Consider the following 17,699-nt stretch of genomic DNA (forward strand, 5'->3'; position numbering starts at 1 on the left):
CAGATTTCTATGCCTGGGAGATGTTTAGAACTATCCTTAATAATAAGAATTGGCAACCAACTATGATCAGAATATCAGGAAGTTCCCCTGCTCCAAATATGTCTACCCTATTTCAGGATTTGGGGCTATTCACTTAACTTCTATATGTTTCTATTTACCCAATTATAAAATGAGACTAAATATTAGCTCTAACTCACAGAATTGTGAAGACAAGTTAATTATGAAGCTCTTTGCAATCCTTAAAGAGTTATATAAAAGATATCATAATTATTATTGTTGTTATTATTATTATTATGTTTAAGTTAATTTAGGGTTTGTTGCAGGATTACTTATATCCAGCTGTTTGGGAAAATAACTCCATTTCGCAGAGCTTTTTCATACCAACCCTTTTATTCACTTAAAGTCCTGGATCCTTAGATCTAGAGAAGGAGAAGGGCAGCAATGAGAGGACCTGAAGCAAAAATGAAGGTCAGAGGATACATAGGACCAAGATATATCTTAATCAATAGGAGGGCAGCTGGGTGGCAAAGTGGATAGATCACTGCCCTTGGATTCAGGAAGACAGGAGTTCAAATCTGGCCTTAGATACTTGATATGTACTTGGGCAAGTCACTTAACCCTGATTAACTTAACCAGAACCATTTCTAGTTATCCTGATTCAGATCTTACCACTGAACCCAGATGGCTCTGGAAGAGAAAGTGAGGCTGGTGACTTAGCACAACCCCCCTCACTCAAATTTAATTCACGTGCTTGTCATGGCATCACCTCCCTGATGTCATGGTCTTCTTCAAAAATGAAGGACAAACATTATCGCTATAGTCAATAGGAGTATTTGACTAATCAATTTCCTCAGGTCTCCTAAGATGCTAATTAAGAAACATTTTAATATATATATATATATATTATGTATATATATATACTTCAATTGTTATCTATTTTATATGTGATATCATGAATTCTCAACCAGTTCAGATATCAGAGGAAACTTAGAAGCAATCTTTTCCAAACTCTTCATTTTAGAAGTGAGAAAAACTGAGATCCAGAGAGGTTGTGATTTACCCAAGGTCACTCAGATTAACAATTAACTGAGTTATGATTTGAACACAGATCTTCTGTTTCCAAATCCAATACCTATTCCACTGTAGCAAAGCTTCCAATGGAGGGTTATATCATCTATATTATTGTTGGGAGTAGAAATACATGATTTATTAGGGCATATTCATCATATATTTGTATATATCAGGGTCTAATTTATATTCCCACATCCAACCAATGGAAAGATAGCTTGGTTCAAAAGTGGTATCAATTAGAAAAAAATCACATATTCTAAAAGGAACTATAAAGTAAATGGCCTGAAAGGTGGTATAATGGAATGAGTTCTGAACTTGGAGTCACAAACCTGGGGTTTGAATTCTGTCACTAATTAGTAGTTAAAAACATAAAAATCCACTGCCCATATTTTCTCACCAATCCTCTTATAAACAGAGGAATTTCTTATTCTGCTTTCTCTAACAATTCTATTAAAGCCACTCCTTTCTTTAAAAACTCTTTGTTCAAATTCATTCACCATGCCTCTTAAGGCCAGTGTTCCTCATTTATATGGAAGTAATTTCTACTATGGGTAAAAGAATTTTTGGCAGGGTGAAGCAAATTGAATAAACAAATGATTTTTCTTGAGACTGTTATTTGATAATAAAGTTATGTGATATGATCAATGACTGGACCTGAAATCAGAAAGATATGAGTGTGAATCTTGACTCAAACACTTCCTAGTTAATAATAATGTTTGTCACGGGGCGGCTAGGTGACATAGTGGATAAAGCACTGGCCTTGGAGTCAAGAGTACCTGGGTTCAAATCCAGTCTCAGACACTTAATAATTACCTAGCTGTGTGGCCTTGGGCAAGCCACTTAACTCCATTTGCCTTGCAAAAAAAAAATAATAATGTTTGTCCATTTTCAAAGATAACAGTGATATCAAGGAGTGGATACCATGACAAGCACATGAATTTGAGTGGGGGGGGGGGGGGGTGCTATGCCAGGTCACCAGCCTCTCTTTCTCCTCCAGAGTCATCTGGGTCCAGTGGCCAGATATGAGTCAGGATGACTGAAGATAGCTCTGGATGTGAGGCAATCAGGGTTAAATGACTTGCCCAAAGTCATACAGCTAGTGTCAGAAGTTGGATTTAAACTCCTACTTGTTACATGATCCTGGGCAAGTCATTTAATTTCTTATTCTCAGTTTCCTCATGGATAAAATGGAGGCAATAATAGCACAAACCTTACCAAGTTGCTGTGAGGATCAAAAGATTAAATTCTTTGCTAAATTTAATTATGAGCATCATCATCGAGTCAGTCTTAGTGGTGATAGCAATGATGACATTTGCTAAAGAAGACTATGAATCAGGGAGGTGAAGCCATGAAAAGCTCATGAACTGGATTTGAGTGTGGGGGGCTGTGCTAAGTCACCAGCCTCACTTTCTTCTCCAGAGTGATCTGGATTCAGTGGTCAAATACGAATCAGGAGATGGCCATGGATGCCAGGCAATCAGGGTTAAGTGACTTGCCCAAAGTCACACAGTTAATAAGTATCAAGTGTCTGAGGCTGAATTTGAATTCCTGTTCTGATTCCAGACCAGAAGAGCTCTATCCACTGCACTAGTGGATATTAGAAGTAGATTCTAATTAGAATATAATCATCTAAGTGGATTTAGTAGCAAGCAGGCAGAATCTGGACAAAATTTCTAGCTAAGTAACAAACATACAAATGTCTCAAAATGTGATTTCTATAAACAGACTATAAATGTTAACAGTAGCCTAGAGATTCAAGATTTGTGCACATTCCCAAAAGGAGATATAAATTAACTTCCAACTAATACCTGTTGTGGATCCAGTGAGATGACTTGTATAGCCACCAGAGAAGAGAAGAGGAGTCTTGCTGTTTTCTGTCTGCCTGCCTTTCAGAAAGAGAGCCAAAGAAATGGATGAGGGGAAAAAATACAAAATAATTCTTCCCCCTTGGGATCATTTATTTAGAGTTAGAAAAGGACTTAATTTAACTCTCCTCTCCTTTTTAAAGAGGAGAAAGCTGAGATCCATAGAGTTTCCTCAGTGACCTACCCAAGGTCATACAGGAATTAAGTGACAGAATCAATTTTTCCACTGTTCCATAGGACACATTCAATCACTGTTCTTACAAGAGTCCATGCCTACTCCTCAGTAAGATTTTGTAGCAATACCATACCTTTTTCAGTCTAAAATTTAAGCCAGATTTTAAGATTAGTAAAGATTATTTAATCCCTCCCTCCTTTTTTTAAAGAGAAAAATCAGTTTTGAAAGAGGACCAACCCTGTTAACAATGAAAAGTAGCTTCCTTTATCCAGACAATTGAACCCATTTTTCTGAGCTCTATTCTTCTAGCTAGAACTCAGTGTAGAAAAGATATATTATAATGCTGCCCCAGTCCCTACTCTAAATAGCTAGAAAGTAACTCAGTTCAGTTCACAACTATGACATTGCAAAAGGTCAATAAGTTATATTTATGATAAAATGAACTAAATAATAAGTAATATATTTAGCTCAAATATTATGACTCTTAGACTGCAGTCAGGTCATCCCTAAAAGAACACAAATAGATTATGCCCATCTTTCACCCTAACATACTTTCTCCTGAACATTTCAAGTCTATCAATTATCTTCATGGAATCTTTTCTCCCTGTTTCCTTTTTGGAATTTATTCACTTGTTTACCATGGGATGCCACCCTGTGTATTCTAAATCATTAATATATTTAGTGAAAATGAAGCACAAGGTAGTTAAGTAGTATGAATGAACTTCTGATATGAATGAGCTTAGATTTTGAACAGTGGCTTTGTTTCCTTGTCCTTCTGAGTATGCCAGGCTAGATGTCATCCAACTTTATAGGTGCTTAATCAATTTTATTAGCCATGGAATTTGATTGATCTTGTTAGAACTGACAAGAAATCAATTGTTAAAAAAATATACGTACTTTCCCGGAATGGGCTTGCCACCTTGGAGAAAAAGAACAATCTAACAAACATGGGAGAAGTGCCAAAGAGCAGTCTATTTACAATAACACAACTCATACAGCCATAGGAAAAGGTAGAAATCTGACCATAAAATGAAGAGATGAGGCAATGGTTGTGGGAAAGAAGTCAAGGGTTATAAACAAAAAGAACAGCCTGTAGAGCTCCAGAGTCTTGTCCAAACTAGAATAAAGGTCAAAGAAAAATATCATATAAAATTAATATGGATATTCAATATTTAAAATCAGCCCAAATAACTTCTTTTACATAAATAAAAGTCAAGTAATATGATGGAAATCAGGATAAACTTTTAACATATATCAACTCATCTAAATATATCTCATATATCATCTCAAAATTCCCTGATATATGTACTACAAGTATTATTATTCCTATTTTATAGATACTACCAAGACTTACTTTTATATGCCTTCCTCACACTCTTTTCTCAACTTTTTTGATATGTCTTCTGAACAAATAATTCAATTGAGACTTTTTTCTCCAAATCTGCCAATGATCTCATAACCATAAAATCTAATGGTCTTATCCCTGTCTTAATCCTTTCTTGACTACTCTGTAAAATTTGACCCTACCAGCTACCCTCCTTTTTTAGATAACCTTTCCTCATAAAATTCTCATGACATTGCTTTCTCCTGATTCTTTTCCTACTTTCCTGGTGGCTCTTTCCCAGTCTCCTTTGAAATATTAAGGTCATGCTCCACTTACCAGGCATGTCCCCCAGGCTCTTTCTTGGGTTCTATTCTCTTCTCTTTCTTGGAGATACCATCAGCTCACATCAGTTTAATTGTCATCTCTATACTAATGATTCTAAGATCTATATATTTATCCCTAGTCTCTTTTCTTCTCTTTCTCTCTCTTCTCTATCCTTCTTTCTATCTCTCTCATTCTATACACACACACACACACACACACACACACACACACACACACACATATACATACACACACACACACACACACACACACACACACACACACACACACCCCTATAGGATGTCCACTTTATTGAATGCCATAATTTGAGCAATATTCTTCTTTCACTCATTTTTTTCCTTTATGTCTACATAAGTTACAGATCACTTTCAATAGGTTCTGAAGAGGTTCACAAACAGAAGCACCTAGAGAACATGGACTTAAATCTTCTCTCTCTCTCTCTCTCTCTCTCTCTCTCTCTCTCTCTCTCCCCCTCTCTCTCTCTCAATGGCCAATGCCTTTGATGAGTATATTTTGAAATAGATAAAAATATATCTGGATAGAGTGCACAAATAGACAATGAGTTGGACTCAAAATTAAAGGAGAGGAGTGTATTGGATTGCCTTTAGGAAACTTTAAAATTCCTTTAATGATCCCAAACCTCTCCTAGAAACAAAGGCCCAACTATAGATACCAATATTCTACAAATGCTGTAGGTATGTAATTCTTAGAACACAATAGCTTCTGGGAAATTAAAAATGAGAATCACATAATGGATAATGGAGAGGAGCATGTTAGATGTGAGGAGGAAGCAAGATATAAGAAGTTTGCAACTTTGAAGAAGATCTAGACCAAAGAATATAATTGGAGAAATGTATTAATAAAATAGATACATTGGTCACATATTGAGAGAGAGGTTCAATACATGGCCAGTTCTAGTGCTCCAGTCATCCTTGAAATGTCAGTAAAAAATAAGGAAACCCACCCCCTACTCCAAAAGAACCCATTATACGGGCCTTATTTGGCAAACTTATAGGACATAGGTGAGAACCTCAAAGATTAAGATGGGATCTGGAAGAAAGAACCAAAGAAATCTTTTGGAATATATGAGTTATACTTGTGCTACCTACCTTGTTGAGTTGTATGAGGAAAGCACTGCTCTATAAATGTGTTAACCAATCATTGGAATTATTGGTATTATAGGTTAAAGGGTTAAACTCCTTCATTGAAATGGTCCCTCCCCTACCTGAGAGGCCATAATCCCACTGGTGGATAGGATCCTCTTTATGAGGGTAATATCATTGAGGAGGAAATAACCTGATAGGAACAGAAAGATGATAAAGCAAATGCCCAACAAAGTAGAAAGATTCGGGCAAAGAGGACAGCTCCCTCATATGACACACATATGAAATTCAACTCAGAGCTAAGGATTAAGACCATGATAAATGAGAAAGCATTTGGGGCCAAGCATACTCAAAGCTGTCAGCAAGATACATTCTATTTAATTAGCAAAGTGTGACAAAATGCCCGTTCAAATTCCTGGATTTGACGGGAAGGAGGGGGTGGGACTCTGCAGCAGCACAATAAAACAGATGTGATAATGATTGAGATGCCTGCTGATGAAAGAGTTCATAGATTATAATGCCAACTCATCTTCCTTCAATCCTAAATGAAAATAAACACATGCACAATCCCAACCAATAAAAATAAATGGTCATCTCATTGAGCCTGACAGGTTGGCTTCTAACCTGTTAATGGTCAGATGAACAAAATGTATTTTCCAAGACAGATTCCTATTCCTCATGTATATTTCAAATTCAAAGGAGCATTGGATTTAAAGGCAAAGGGTCTGGGTCCATTCTATTCTGATACAACCTATAAAATCCTTGGATAAGTCTTTGGCACACTGTTCATCATCTCTGGTCTCAGTTTTCTCAATTACAAAATGAGAGCAAGACTAGTGAGCTTTTGAGGGTCTTTCAAGTTCTAAGATGGTGATGTAATTCTTACACACTATTCTTAGAATTTAGTGTATAAGCAGAAAGGAGACTTCATTATCAAGGGAACTGATTCTAACTATAAGTCAAGGCTATGTACGCAATGACATTCCTCCTACCTGTCAAACTATTCCCTTTCAGTCTTTTTCTAATTCATCAAATATATCATATCCCTTAACTACAAGAAAACCCCAAAGTTCTATCCTTACTTATGCCTCAATATCTATATTCTCATCTATATCCCACTATCCTGAGGATTATTTTCTTCTCTCATTCAGTGGTCCTATCAATTACCATAATTTCAATTATTATCTCTGTCAGTTATTTACAGATCTATATTTGCAGCACTAGTCTTCATCTATAAATACTTAATGAATATTTAAAGCTGGATATTCCAAAATCATCTCAAACTCAACATGTATAAAGCAGAATTGTTTATCTTATACCTCCTCAAAAAAATTTCACCTCTTCCAAACTGCTATTTCTATCAATAATACCTCTATTTGTTCTTTCACATAAGTTTGCAAATTTGGCCTTAGTCCCTGCTCCAACTCATTCATCCTACATACCCAATCAATTGCCACATCTTATTATTTCTACCTACATAACATCTCCTGTATCTATCTCTTCTCTCTGTTCACATAGCTACCACCTTAGCTCAAGACCTCATCATTTATCACCTAAAGAAGCAACATCATCTTAATTGGTCTCACTACTTCAAGACTCTCTTCACTCCAATCCATCTTCCATAAACCTGCAATGAAATACAAGTCTGACTATATATGTCCCCTACTCAAATTCTAATGATTCCCAATTTCCTTTAGGATCAAATATAAAGACTGTTTGGCTCTTAAAGCTCTTCAAAGCCTAATCCCAAGCTATCTCTCCCTTCTTGTTATACATTCTATCCCTTCCTACTTTCTGTAATCCAGTCAGACTGACCTAATTGTTTCCTTCCACATGAAACTATATCTGTATCTTGATTCCTTTGTAATGGCTATCCACTTTACATAGAAGGTGTTTCATCTTCACTTATACCTCTTAACATTCTTCATTATCTTCAAATTTTCAGGTCATGCATCTTCCTTGATCCTTCCAGTTTTTAATGCTCCCATTCCCAGATTACCTTCTATTTATCATACATATATTTTACATATATTTACACTCATATACATTATCTCTTCAGTAGAATGTAAATGTAAATTCTATGGGGATAGGAATACATTTTTGTTGTCATATCTCCAGGATGCAGGATATTGGGACATCACTAGGGTTTGCAGACACCTTCTATTCACACTGTTCCTCAGCACTATTTTTACCTAGATGAAATCTAGATAAAATCATGTTAGGATTACCATCAAGAACCACCATAAAAATGTTTTGCACTATTTTTGTTCTATAAGAAACCATAAATGGTTGGACTTCAGAAAAGCATGGAAAGAATTACGTGAACTGATGCTCAGTAAAGGGAGCAGAATCAAGAGAACATTGTGCACATTAACCACAGCATTGCTAGTTGACCAACTACTCTCAGCTACTCTCAGCAGTTCAGCACTCTAGGGCAACCTTGGGAGACCTGTTATAGATAATGCCATTCACATCCAGAGAAAAGAAACCCCCCCAAAAAAAACACAGAATCTGAATGCATGCTATGTTCATTTTTGAAAAAACTTGCCTTCTTTTTCCTTCCTATCCTATGGTTTTCTTTCTTTTCCCTTAGTTCTAATTCCTCTTATATAAAATGACTAATATGTAAATATGTCAAAAACAGATATACATTGTACAACTTTGCCACACTGTTCACCACTGAGGGGAGGGAGTGGGAAGGGAGGGTGGTAGAAAAATGTGTAACATAAATATGCAAGTAGATGAATATTGAAAAAACGAATAATTAGAAAGATAAGGGGTAGCTAGATGTCACAGTGGATAGAGCACTGGCCCTGAAGTCAAGAGTACCTGATTTCAAATCCAGCCTCAGACACTTAATAATTACCTATCTGTGTGGCCTTGGGTAAGTCACTTAACCCCATTTGCCTTGCAAAAAAGCTAAAAAGAAACACATAATAAAAAAGAAAAAGAAAATGTCAATTAAAAATCATAAAAGCAGTCTGATGGTCTTCCTATGTAAAAAGAGAAAAGATGAATCCTTCCATGTTACCCTAACTGATGTAAAAGTTGAATGTTTATGAACACTGAGCTGATGGAGTCATCTCCTTCTCTGCATGCTGCCTTCCCATCCCTGCCAACAAGTAGCCCCTAGGGTTATTCCCAATTTCTCATACTCTAGGGACAAGTCTGCACAGACTGCCAGACAATTTGTACGCTTGACCAGAATTGTTGATTGCAACTCTGACAATTGTTTTCACCCACAAGTACTAGTCCCCCAAAAAGCTGCAGAAGCATATCAGAATCCCTTGGTCCCCAAAGCTCTAAATCAGTTGGGATGGCCATTGTGACAAAGTTGAGTTTCTCTCTGCCCATTTCAGCAACACTGATTTCTTCTAGCATACTGCACAGCATATTTCATTCTTCAGGTGATATATTCTGCCCCAACAATATTTTTCACAGAATGGCAACGTATTTCAGCCAGTGGGTGGCAACTGATTTAGTATATTAGTGCTCGGATCTAAATCAGTTGCAATGTGTCTCTGTGAGGAGGTGAGATGTCAGATTCAATAGGTCCTATATCTGGTTCAGTGGGTGATATATTTGAGCCAAGTTGATGAATCTAGTTTAACAGGTGATCTATTTCTATTTCCAGTGAGTAATTATGTTTTAATGGGTGATATATCCTTTTCTGGATGAGCTGTATTAAATCCCCGATAACTGTGTATTTATTTCCCTGCATTATGTATGCACTTGGCCATTAATATACATTTCGACATTTAACGCACCCACTTTAACATGCCATATATATCTTCAGCTCTTTCTGAAGTTTGAGACTGAATGACACCTCATAAAATGCCACTTCATTAGGAATAAACAGGAAGAACCCAACCAGAACAATTTTTATTGATAAAGGTTGAACAGAGAAATATCAAGTTCACTTATCACTTCTTACATGGGAGAGAGACAATGAAATCTTCATTGGAAAATTCTGTATGTCAGAAGGACACTTAATCTTGTCGGTGATAACAGCAGAGTGGAAATATATGGTCTGATGTGAATCATCACCATAGGAGGTCGTCCTCACCAAATATGCTGTGCCAGCAGTTTCTACAACAGCTTCATTGACTTTATGTCAAAATACATTGGAAGGTTTCATTGCACCAGAGGCTTCTTTTGACCAGTCAAGTTATACTTCCTTGCCCCCTTTCTGAGCTCCCTGCTGGGGAACTGAGTCTCAAAGCAGTTTGTCCCACTTCCAAAATGCTAGGAGGGGACCATTAGCCATAAAATTTCCAGTGGCAGGGAGGAAAGCTTTGCCAGGAAGTTCCCAGAGCAAGCCATGGACCATTTCACCCCTAATTAAGTGTCCTTTGAATCTAGTGCTAATACGGGGGGGGGGGGGGCTGGCACCTGCATGGACTCCATCACTTTACTAAGATGGTGTCATCCATATGGGATGCTAAGAGAAAAAGGTTCCAGAACAATTATGAGAACCAGAATATTCACACACATTCTGTTACTGGTTCCAGTTCACCTATAGGAGCCTTTTTCCATTGGTTATGAAGCTAGAAATCTATGTCTTCAAAGACACTGAGTCAGCACTACCAGTGGCTTTGTTGTCTTCATGTCAGAGAAAGTACAGTGCATCCTTTGCCAACATCTTCTGGTGAGAGAACCATACTGCAAAGGCTGCAAATTCTTCCCCTAGGAAGCCATATGACTTCCAAGAAAATGTCCTGGGTCCTTGATTGTTTCATTTGTTTTTTTTTTCCATTTAAGGTTCAAATGGAGAAATCAAGCAAGTATGAGTGCAAGGAGTAGAATCTCCAGTCTGAGCAAGGAACTTGAGCCATGGGGATCCATGAGACTAGGAATCTAAACCCAGATATAACCTCTCTCCCAGCACTGATGCCCAAAGGAGCATTGATAGGTCTGGGACTTCAGTCCAGTAGAAGACAATGAAATGCTGTCTTTGGACCTTAACTGAATGGAACCAATATTCTGAAGAAATTAAGTTAAGTGTTGAGTCTAATCACCTACAAGCCAAGGTGGCTGTACCCAGAGTGTTGAGGAGGGGATAATTTTTTTTCCCTACTATATCTGTGGAATAAATATTCTTTTGTAAAACTCAATTGATATTAAAGGTTAAATGTAAGTGAGGTGCTAAACACTGGCTCCTATAAAAAGGATTACAGTCTGTGGAGGCTCAAGCCAATGACAGAGAAAAGAGGTACCCTCAATACCATCAGGATGAATAAGAACCTTGAGGGAAGATGTAATAGTCCTGGCCCAAAGTCTTAAGACTTTGATAGGGGCCAAAATCAGCCATGTTACATAAATGATATTACACAGGATAACAGTCACTAATTTAGAGCTGGAAAGGACTTTAGCAGTCAACTCTAACCCCTCATTTTATAAATAAGGAACTGAGACAAAGAGAAATGTAGGGACTGACCCAGGATCACTTAGCTGCTAAGTATTTAAGACTATGATTAAGATGATAAATTTGGGGCTTTACTAGGGTTCAGTTTTCCATTTTCTCTACCTCTTAGACATTTGATGTTCTCTCTCGTTCTGTCCCGTTTCCTCAGATAAGGAAAAAGCAAACTGAAAAACTCATTCACAATAAAATGCCAATTTCCACTCAGGAGTATTTGTATTTTTAAAGAGGATAGGGTAGAAAGATATAATTCTCAAACGGTAAGATTTTAAGAATTTAGATAAGGTAGATTTTTGACCAAGGCAGAGTTCTACCAAAAGTTCCTCAAACCCTACCACAAAGATTCCTTCACCCATTCTTAGGACTAACAATTAGGACCTGTGGAAACTATTTTACCCCCCTTCTCTCCAAGAGCCCAACTTGTTGTACCTACAAGTTTATGCCAGCAGTTTTAATAAATTTAGAGGTAGCTAGGTGGCATGTTTCCTGTAAAGTACTGGACCTGGAAACAGGAAAACCTGAGTTCAAATTCAGTCTCAGAAAACTTCCTGTTTTGTAATCCCAGGCAATTCATTTCATCTCTATCTGTCTCAATTTACTCATCTGCCCAGGGCTATTATGAGTATCAAATAAGATATTTGTAAAACACTTTGAAAACCTTAAAGCTAAAACAAAGCAGGGAGCCTCAGGCCCTCAGGTCATATATGGCCCCCTAAATCATTTGGTCTGGTGCTGCCAAAACAAGTCAGGACTCAAAATTCCATAATCTAGGAGCATATTAGGGGTGAATTAATTAAATATTTGCCCAACTATAAGAAGATTAATTTTTAAGTTTTGATCCTCAACAGAAAAAAGTTTCCCCACACCTGCAATATAGAAATTTGAACTATTATTAATATTAATACTAAATCCCACCTCTAGGGTGCAACATAATTGTTTTCACAGTCTTTTCAAAGCCCAAGGAGAAGCTGGGTAATATCTTGACTTGTCTTTGAACTGGATTTAAGTGAGGCAGAGTTGGACATAGTCAGCTTTACTCTCTCTTTCAGAATCCAGTGGTAGAACAAAAGTCAAGATGACTGGCAATGACCCAGGAGGCAATGGATGACCTTGGCATTTCCAATGTCTCACAAAGCTCTAAGCAATCTGCAGCACCTGCTTCAGATGCCTTCTTGGTCTTTGGAACAAAGTGTTCTCATCTGCCATTCTGCCAGGGGAAGTCCTCTCATGCTTTGGATGGACATCCTCTTAACTCATCAATGAGTTTGAGGTCTGTCAGTTTCCCTCAATCTGGTTTACCATCTGCTAAGATGGTTTACCAGGGCATAGCCACTGAACAAAATAGGAAGGTGCCTCTTGAATTCTATCTCTAGGAAAGTACAATTCTATACCCCGCCCCTCCATCTTCTCCTCCCCCTCAACACTCTCAAAAAATGTCCATGAAAGTTACTGTGGCCTATAACTAAATAGAAGAGAGAAACTCAGAAAAAAAGCAATGATTTTTTTCCTGTTTTGATGAACACTTAAAATTATAAGATCATTTACTCTAGAAACATAACCTTAGAAGTAATTGAATCTTACCCTCTCATTTACAAATGAGAAAACTAAGGCCCAGAAGGTTAAGAGACTTACCTAAGAAGGATCATGAAGGTAATAGGTGGCAAAGCCAGGATTCAAATGGATATACTCTACAGCTCAGAAGTTTTACTAATATTATCTCTTTGATTAATTAATGTATAAAATTTTATGTTTTCTAGAAATATAGGCATAAATCTACAATATTTCAATGGATCTCAGAATCCAACTAATATAACCTATTTCCCTCCTTTAGTGCAATCTATTCCAATTCTTAGTATCTTGGGTTCCTTTTGTCCTAATCCTTCCATAAATCCTTTATAGCAATTCTATTCAACATTCTCAAGAACTTCCTAAGGTCAAGGGTTCTTATCCTGGGATACAGCAGTAGAATTCAAAGGGACTATAAATTTGGGGGGAAATGTGTCATTATTTTCACTTAACCTCTAGTTGAAATTTAACATTTCCTTCAATTACTTAAAAACATTATTCTGAGAAGGGATTTCATAAGATTCATTAGACAAAAAAGGGGATTCATAATAAGGAAAAAAATGTTAAGACTCCTGCTCAAAGCCATGTGATAATCCCTTGATCCATGATTGGTCTGCTTCCATTTTTTTGTCACTGTATCCTGGATTATCTATATGATTTCCAAGTCCACTTTTATACATGGAAATCATCATTGTTCCTGTGCCATTTGTCTTAAACAGTATTTGTTAATTAAACACCTACTAGATGCCAGGTACTCCTAGTTGCTGGGAACATAACTACAAAAAATAAAACAGTCCCAGCTTTCAAGAAGCTTATTGGTACAATATTTATTGGGGTTGGTACAACATGATCACAAATTATAAATAATAAAGTTATTTCAGGAGGAGAGGGACTTAACAAGTGGGAGGGGGAACAAAAGAAGGAAGTGGCACTAGAATTAAACCTAGAACAGATTAAGATTAAGGAAGGAGATTAAGATGAGGAAGAAAAGCTTCCAAGATACTCTTCTCTGACAGGCCTCCAACTCACAATGGTAGGTTAGATCTTCCAGAGGGGTACTAACTATTTATTCTCTCAGGGATCTATATATAACCCTGAAAGATTGTGTTTTTAGTTCCTGAACCTCTTTCAATGTGCTCCCCATTAACAGTAAATCAGACAGGCTAAAATTTTTAGAAAATATATTTACTAAAACAGTATAGTAAAAACAGTTGATACAAAACATTTCCCCAAATTCTAGGATATACTTTCCCACAAAGACACACAGAGTATGTTGCAGGGTGGCAGTTAGACATACTTGGAGAGAACACAGGAGGCAAAAATGTAGTTCACAACTCTTCTAATGAAGTCCTTTTCTCCCTTTGTAGGAGTACTGACTTAGGTATAGCTCTCTGTTGGGTTATGAGAGTCGAAGCCTTTATACTTTCCTCTACCACAAAGGGGTCAGACCTTCCCAAGAAATCTGTCTTCAGATGAACATCACTCTTTCTCTTACTATTCTTAGTGGAAATGTTTCCCCCATCGAATTATTATTGCTCCACCAGCTCTGCCCACCAGTGCATCTTCTGTTAAGACCTCTGGATTTCTCCACATACAAGGTCACCTTGAACCTTCCATCTCAGAACACATATTCATGTAGAATGAGGAAAAGAACAAACACAAAGAGACACACATAGTCAGGGATAGGTGGGAGACAAGACAAATATCCCTACTCACTATCTAACTCTTGGAGGCAACTCAAAATAGTCTTTCTCCTCACAGTCCAAGAGCAAAAGAATAACAAACGAGTAGGTTTTCTTCTTTGAATACCCACTGAGTTCCAGCTCAGTAATCCCTTTTTTCTGCAGTTTTTACATCTCAGCAGCCAAGTTAAAAACTCCTTTATCATCACCCCATTGCAAACACTTGTCCAGTCATGGGCATGAGTAATCTCCCTCCAAATTTCCATCTTCTTACTTAGACTGGAACTAGACTGGGAAAATTTGTGACTCAAAAGAGTAACACCCCCCTACCATGGTCATGAACATGTGGAAGAACTCATTCAAAGATCCAAAAAAGGCAGAAGAAATGCCTTACATGGGGATAACTAAAAAGACCAGTTTGATTAGAGTAAAGGGTCAGTGACAGTTATGACAAGGTCAGAATTGCACTTTGGAAAAATCACTTTGGAAGTTGTGTATACGTTGACCTGAAGAGCAGAGACTAGATTCAGAGAGACCAATTAAGAGGATGTTTCAATAATCTAGGCAAGAAGTAATGAGGGCCTGAACCAAAGTGTGGGTCATATGAATGGCTACATAAGGTAGCAAGATAAGAGATGTTTTGAAAGTGGAATCAATAAGACTTGGCAACAGGTTGTTTATTGGGGGGGGGGGGGTGAGGAGATAAGAGAATTAAGACTCAAGGATAACTTCTGGATTACAAAACTAGATAAGTGGAAGAATGGTGGTACCTTTTATAGATATAGGAAAGTTAAATGGGGTATAGTGGAGGGGGAAAAATAATAAATTTGCAATGCATGGATGGAAATTTGTAACAATTGGAGGTATGACACTGGAGCTCAAAAGAGAGATGAAGGCAAAATATAAAGATCCAGGCATTATCCATATAGAGATAATAAACAGAAAGAAGGCAGGGAGGGAGAGGGAGAGAGGGAGAGAGAAAAAGGAAGATGACAATAAACTAACCTAACAGGGAGAATAAGAAATCTGTTTTAAGTGACATATTTTAAGAATGACTAGCAAAAAAAAAAAATCTCTGGACCAGGATGGGACCAGGTGAGAGAGTAGAAGGAGGAAGAATCAGAAGTCACACTATAATGACTGATCAAAAGAAGCAAGGTTAAAGTCTGGATGAAAATTTAGGGCAATTAACCTTTTCTGTGTCACAGATAATCTAGGAAAACCCTTCTCAATAAAGGCAATTATATTGAAATCGCTAACAAAATCTTTTTTTAATTGATTTTTAATTTTACAATTATTCCCCCATCTCACTTCTCTCCCCCCCCCAATACCCCTCAGAAGGCAATCTGATAGTCTTTACATTCTTTCTATTCTATACATTGATCAAAATTGAATGTGCTGAGAGAGAAATCATATCCTTAAGGAAAAAATAAAATATAAGAGATTAACAAGATTAAATAATAAGATACCTTTTTTAAAAAATTAAAGGTAATAGTCTTTGATCCTTGTTTAAACTCCACAATTCTTTCTCTGGATACACATGGTATTCTCCATCACAAGGAGTGCAAAATTGTCCCTGATTGTTTCACTGATGGAATGAGCAAGTCCATTAAGATTGATCATCAACCCCATGTTGCTGTTAGGGTGTACAATGTTCTTACGGTCCTGTTCGTCTCCCTCAGCATGAGTTCATGCAAATCCTTGGAGGCTTCTTTGAATTTCCATCCCTACTGGTTTTTAATAGAGCAATAGTGTCCCATAACATACATATACCACAATTTGTTCATCCATTCCCCAACTGATGGACATTCACTCAAGTTCCAATTCTTTGCCACCACAAACAGGGCTTCTATGAATAGTTTTTGTACAAGTGATGTTTTTACCCATTTTCATGATCTCTTCAGGGTATAGACCCAGTAGTGGTATTGCTGGATCAAAGAGTATATACATTTTTATTGCCCTTTGAGCATAATTCCAAATTGCTCTCCAGAAAGGTTGGATATGTTCACAGCTCCACCAACAATGCATTAGTGTCCCAGATTTCCCACAACCCTTCCAACATTATCATTGTCCTTTCTGGTCATATTGGCCAGTCTGAGAGGTGTGAGGAGATATACCTCAGAGATGTTTTAATTTTCATTTCTCTAATCAGTAATGATTTAGAACAATTTTTCATACAACTATGGATCAGTTTGATTTCCTCATCTGTAAATTGCCTCTGCATATACTTTCACCATTTGTCAATTGGGGAGTTGCTTGGGGTTTTTTTTAATAAATTTAATACAGTTCTCTATATATTTTAAAAATGAGTCTTTTGTCATAAATCCTAGTGGTAAAAATTGTTTCCCAATTTACTACATTTCTTTTAATCTTAGGTACAGTGGTTTTGTTTGTGAAAAAAGCTTTTTTTATTTAATGTAATAAAAATTATCTAGTGTTTTGGGGGTTTTTTGTTTTATTTTGTTTTTAGGTTTTTGCAAGGCAATGGGGTTAAGTGGCTTGCCCAAGGCCACACAGCTAGTTCATTATTAAGGGTCTGAGGCTGGATTTGAACTCAGGTACTCCTGATTCCATGGCCGGTGCTCTATTCACTGCACCATCTAGCCACCCCCCTAGTTTGTTTTTAATGATGTTCTCCATCTCTTCCTTGGACATAAGCTGCTTCTCTTTCCATAGATCTGACAGGTAAACTATTCCTTGATTTCCTAGTTTGCTTACAATATTGTCTTTTATGTCTAAATCCTGTACCCATTTTGATCTCATCTTGGTATAGGGTGTGAGATGTTGGTCTAAACCAAGTTTCTGCCATACTAACTCTCAATTTTCCCAACAGGTTTTATCGAAAAGAGAGTTTTTAGCTTAGAAGCTGGTCTCTTTGAGTTTATCAAAAAGCAAATTACTATAATCATTTCCTGCTATCACTTTTGCACCAAGTCTATTGCAGTGATCCACCAATCTATTTATTAACCAATACCAGACAGTTATAATGACTGATACTTTAATATGACTTTAGATCTGGTAGGGCTAAGTCATCTTCTTTTGCACCTTTTTTTCATTAAACTCCTAGAAATCCTTGACTTTTTATTTCTCTATATGAATTTACTTACAATTTTTTCTAACTCATTAAATTTTTGGAATTTTGATTG

Source organism: Macrotis lagotis, chromosome 7, assembly GCF_037893015.1.
Source record: "Macrotis lagotis isolate mMagLag1 chromosome 7, bilby.v1.9.chrom.fasta, whole genome shotgun sequence".
Classification (NCBI taxonomy): domain Eukaryota; kingdom Metazoa; phylum Chordata; class Mammalia; order Peramelemorphia; family Peramelidae; genus Macrotis; species Macrotis lagotis.